Genomic DNA, 6,377 nt, shown 5'->3' with positions numbered 1-6,377 from the left:
AGCAAGCATCACCGGCACGACGACAACTCCCGTGATCCGATGCAAACGTTGAGCAGTCACCAAGACAGAGCTGTCCTTGGGCGACTTACGAATCCGAAGAGTTGTCTAGAGCACATTGACCCGCACGCACCCGAAATACACGCGAGCGAGTACGCCACGCGACAGTTTGAAAGAACTGAGTGATCGCGAACCGATATATCGTGGGAACAATTTTTCCAGTATGGTAAGCGAGGGGATCAAGAGAGACGAGATCTTTATTTGTCGTTCCAAGATAGATAAGTATCTTTGTACAGAATGAGCTTACAATGTACATAACATAGGTATCTATCTTATGATTAATTAAAGCTAATACGCTCGCATCCCACGGTGTCCTGCGATGTCCCACGATGTCCCACGTTGCCCCCGCGGGGGGGTATTAGTCCAGTTTAGATCACCAAAACTAGTTTGGGTGATCAAGACCAGACTATATTCAAGTAGTTTTTAGCTTGATATCGTTTTCGAATAATAATACTAATTTTCGAAATAGTACTTGGTGTATTATTATTTGGAAAACGATACCAATTACCGGGACCCACCACGAGGAGGTAACTACGCTCGGGTCCCATTTACATATGAGCTTTACGCATTGGCAGCAGAGATTGTTATTTCGACCAATCGCGGGGAGACGCAATCGCGAGGAGAGACGTCAACGGGAGTCGTAAATTCCCGTTACGATTATACTAATCGACATCACGAGTTGATCGATCCCCTGATTTCCGTTAAGATAATAGGGGTGATTAAGTTTATATAACACTGTGATTCACAGAATTATAAAATATATATTTCCAACACTTAAACTACACTGTTGAGTAGATACAAATCGTCGATAACACCTTGTCGCACGAATATGAGATAGATATGACTAATAGAGCAAGGCTCGTACAATCGAATTTCGTATGTTAGTGGACGTAGCACTAGAGGATACTTGATAGACACTAGATTTTGATGTTAGAATTCGACGTTGTCGTATGTAGAAGAAGTAAGTTGACTTGACCCTCCTGATGTAGCAGGAGAAGTCTGCGACTTGACTCTCCGAGAGTCGTAGGAGAAGTGACGAGTAGGAAACCTCCGACCAACGTGGTTCGTGAGTGACCTTGTGCATGGGAAAACCCAGCCTGTTCTATTAGACAGATGTTCGATTTTTCCTAATGGGCGCGTACCCGCTTTCTCCGTGTTTTTAATTGCGCCTAATAAACCCAAGGACGTCTCTAAAAACCAGATGTGCGTCGCAAATATTTCTAGCCTTAAGAAAGCTTTCAGGACGACGGATGGAATGCAGATACATGTGTACACAATGCAAGAGAAAGTTATGGTTGGTCCTCAGGTTTATTGAGGGTCGAAATGACGTTACGCAGGCCGTCGGCTGGCCGGTCGCGAGAGCTGCAGCGCAGATGTTTTAGGCGACGTAACAGAGATGTAAAATTATTTTATAATAAAGCGACATTGTAGCGGCGGCATTGTTTTGTCCGGAGTTTATTTGTTTTTAAATTACTTGTAATCTAACGGTTTTGGTACTCCGAGGCAAAACAACAACACTATTTGAAATGTCCTATGACTCATGTGCAGCTACAGATAAGATGTCGTTGCCTTCGGTTAAACTACACTTGCTTCCTTGATTCCATGAATATGGTGTTGTTTCCTTGGTTTTTAGCAGACATGGAAAATTACATCTTAAAATTACACTCTGCGTTACCACTGCTTTTATACAAAATAGTGAAATGAGAAATTAAGTACTGTATTTAAAATTAAAAAATAATGCTATATAGAAATAAAATAGCAATCCAGGGACCTGAAAGATTTCGTTAATAAAATAATACAATATAAATCATTAATTCACTCACATTGATGGTACTGATTTAAATCAATGAATGTAGAGTTGCTTCCGATTAATGGTACAACTGTTATAAATTAAGAGAACAATTACTTTGAATTAATGGGAGAATATGGTTATAAATTATTGGTATAGTTGTTAAGAATTAATGGAGGAATTGTTTTAGATTAATGGCTTAAATATTATAAATTAATGGCTTAGATGATATAAATTAATAGTTTAAATATTGTAAATTAGTGGCTTAGATGTTGTAAATTAATAGCTTAAATGTTATAATTTAATGGCTTAGATGATATAAATTAATAGTTTAAATGTTATAAATTAATGGCTAAATGTATAAGATAACAGTTCAAAAGTTAGAAATTAATAGTTTAAATGTTATAAATCAATTGCTTAAATGTTATAAATTAATGGCTTAAATGTATAAAATACCACTTTAAATGCTGTAAATTAATGGTTTAAAATTTATAAATTAACAGTTTAAATGTTATAAATTAATAGCTTGAATGTTATAATTTAATGGCTTAGATGATATAAATTAATAGTTTAAATGTTATAAATTAATGGCTAAATGTATAAAATAACAGTTCAAAAGTTAGAAATTAATGGCTTAAATGTTATAAATTAATAGCATAAATGTTATAAATTAATAGTTTAGACGTTATAAATTAATTCCTTAAATGTTATAAATTAATGGCTTGAATGTTATAAATGAATAGCTTAAGTGTTGTAAATTAATGGTTTAGACGTTATAAATTACTAGTTACAATGTTGTTGTTTGATATTTTTTCTTACTTACCTGATATTTATGTTCTTCTTCGATGTTCACTCTCCGGAATTTCAGGCACAAAAGAGCTCGCGCGCGACTTCCGTGTTCCTTATATAACTTAACAAGGCGTCGGTTTGTTAATCAAACGGTAACGATTTTTTGACATAGCAGGAGACGGTTTTTCCATTGTAACAAAATCAAATTGAACGATTTCTTAATTTTTATCGAAAATTGGCATCTTTTACGAATTAATACGATATCCATTTTTATCATTTTAATAGTTTCTACAAACTAAGACTAAATTCACACCTACGTGATACTAGTTTTCGAGTATCGATTAGTTTGGACAAAAAGGGAAAAGAGCCTAAGGGCAGTCGATGACGTTACTGTGAAATAAGTTAAGCTATTAAATAATCAGACAGATAAAATTCATATTAAGCGTTATATTGTATTATCGATATTCGTTCATTTACTCGTGCTAATTAAAAAATAAAACGTTCTTTTTTCTTGAGTAACACCTACATCACTGTTTGCGATATTTAAGATTCTTATTTAATGCTTATTTAGAAGTCAGGTACCTTTTTAATTCTTCACAAGTTAAACGATTAAATTTACTCGTTATAGTTGTAACATAAAATGGCTTTATTTCTTCAATACCGCCTGCATCGCTGTACGTGATACAGTTATTAATTATGTAGCAAATAATATGATCTAATTGGTAGTAATCGCGGTTACGTATTTCTTCGTTAAATCTATCGATGTATTGGGCTATTAGCGCGAGACTTACTGATTCCTCGAGGAATGGTTTGATTCTTATAAATTAATGTTTTAAATGTGCCCATTATTGTTTCAATTGTTATAAATTAATAGTTTAATCGTTGTTAATTATTTGCTTAAATGTTATAAATTAATAGCTTAAGTGTTATAAATTAATAGTTTGAGTGTTAGGAATTAATGGTATAAATGTAAAAATTAATAGCTTAAATGTTATGAATTTGTGACTTATTGTTGTAAATTCATGACGTAAATATTGTAAATTAATGGCTTAAATGTTATAAATTAATAGTGCAGTCCAGTGTAGATCATCCAAAATGATCTTAGGGGCTTTTGTTGATCCAAACTGGACTGTTGCGTAGTTCTTGGCTTGGTATCGTTTTCCAAAGATTAATCGACTGATTAATTTTTGGAAAACGATGCCAATTACCAGGTCTCACCACGAGGAGGTGACTACGCACGAGACCCGCCCATGGGTTATTTAACACTACACATCGATCTCGACATTCAACCTATTGGCAGAATGTCCAGTTTTGACACTACTTGACCATGGGCCTGCGTAAAGAAATAGTTGTTTCGTAGTCTAACTGCGAAACACATATCTCCAACGCAGCGCTAACATGAATCTTTACAAACGTAGAACAAGGCATACGTAACGCATCATCTATCTCCCACACAACGATTACATCGATCAGTACAAATAAACAATAATTCGCATCCCTACTGGCAACATTCGGTATCAAAGACACATTTATCTAACTTGGAGCGAAAAGAAGAAGATGAAGCTAGTGACACTGTCCCGAAACGGACGAGATCGCGATCTCTCGAAAGAACTAACAAACCTACGAAACGTACCCCCGTACACGAGATAACCCCGAGGTTCAACGGAAAGCCCAAGAATTGGCCGTAACTCGATTCCTGTTTCGCCGTTCGAAACTTACACGAGTCGCGGTCGATGGCGCCGACAGATGATGCCAGTGATCCACTAGTAATTCAGCCGTGGATCCAGCACATAGGCCAGCAACTTGACACACTCCAACTGAACAAGTGGAACCCGGGGAGGGACCGCTGAACAGGATTACGAAGGCAAGAGGCCCCAACTGAACAGTGGGGTCCACTCACAGGGAGGGACCGCTGAACAGGATTACCAAGGCACGAGGCCCCAACTGAACAGTGGGGTCCACTCACGGGGAGGGACCGCTGAACAGGATTACGAAGGCAATACCTCAACTGAACAGTGGGGTCCACTCCCGCGGGGCTGAACAGGATTACGGAGGACGTGAAATTGCTGGTCCCTGTCCGAGTACCGAAGTACCAATCGGACAGGACTGCAGATCCACGACTGAATCCCCAACAGATTAGCAAGCATCACCGGCACGACGACAACTCCCGTGATCCGATGCAAACGTTGAGCAGTCACCAAGACAGAGCTGTCCTTGGGCGACTTACGAATACGAAGAGTTGTCTAGAGCACATTGACCCGCACGCACCCGAAATACACGCGAGCGAGTACGCCACGCGACAGTTTGAAAGAACTGAGTGATCGCGAACCGATATATCGTGGGAACAATTTTTCTAGTATGGTAAGCGAGGGGATCAAGAGAGACGAGATCTTTATTTGTCGTTCCAAGATAGATAAGTATCTTTGTACAGAATGAGCTTACAATGTACATAACATAGGTATCTATCTTATGATTAATTAAAGCTAATACGCTCGCATCCCACGGTATCCTGCGATGTCCCACGATGTCCCACGTTGCCCCCGCGGGGGGTATTAGTCCAGTTTCGATCACCAAAACTATTTTGGGTGATCGTGACCAGACTATATTCAAGTAGTTTTTAGCTTGATATCGTTTTCGAATAATAATACTAATATTCGAAATAGTACTTGGTGTATTATTATTTGGAAAACGATACCAATTACCGGGACCCACCACGAGGAGGTAACTACGCTCGGGTCCCATTTACATATGAGTTTTTACGCATTGGAAGCAGAGATGTAAAATTATTTTATAATAAAGCGACATTGTAGCGGCGGCATTGTTTTGTCCGGAGTTTATTTGTTTTTAAATTTCTTGTAATCTAACGGTTTTGGTACTCCGAGGCAAAACAACAACACTATTTGAAATGTCCTATGACTCATGTGCAGCTACAGATAAGATGTCGTTGCCTTCGGTTAAACTACACTTGCTTCCTTGATTTCATGAATATGGTGTTGTTTCCTTGGTTTTTAGCAGACATGGAAAATTACATCTTAAAACTACACTCTGCGTTACCACTGCTTTTATACAAAATAGTGAAATGAGAAATTAAGTACTGTATTTAAAATTAAAAAATAATGCTATATAGAAATAAAATAGCAATCCAGGGACCTGAAAGATTTCGTTAATAAAATAATACAATATAAATCATTAATTCACTCACATTGATGGTACTGATTTAAATCAATGAGTGTAGAGTTGCTTCCGATTAATGGTACAACTGTTATAAATTAAGAGCACAATTACTTTGAATTAATGGAAGAATATGGTTATAAATTATTGGTATAGTTGTTAAGAATTAATGGAGGAATTGTTTTAGATTAATGGCTTAAATATTATAAATTAATTACTTAGATGATATAAATTAGTAGTTTAAATATTGTAAATTAGTGGCTTAGATGTTGTAAATTAATAGCTTAAATGTTATAATTTAATGGCTTAGATGATATAAATTAATAGTTTAAATGTTATAAATTAAAGGCTAAATGTATAAAATAACAGTTCAAAAGTTAGAAATTAATGGCTTAAATGTTATAAATTAATAGCTTAAATGTTATAAATTAATAGCTCAAATGTATAAAATAACACTTTAAATGTTGTAAATTAATGGCTTAGATGTTGTTAATTAATAGCTTAAATGTTATAAAATAATAGCTTAAATGTATAAAACAACAGTTTAAATGTTGTAAATTAGTGGCTCAGA

The sequence above is a fragment of the Bombus flavifrons genome, unplaced genomic scaffold (genome assembly GCF_040668555.2).
Source record: "Bombus flavifrons isolate JBK064 unplaced genomic scaffold, iyBomFlav1_principal scaffold0032, whole genome shotgun sequence".
Taxonomy (NCBI): Eukaryota; Metazoa; Arthropoda; class Insecta; order Hymenoptera; family Apidae; genus Bombus; species Bombus flavifrons.
The sequence above is the reverse complement of the archived record's forward strand: the minus strand, read 5'-3'. Positions refer to the sequence as shown.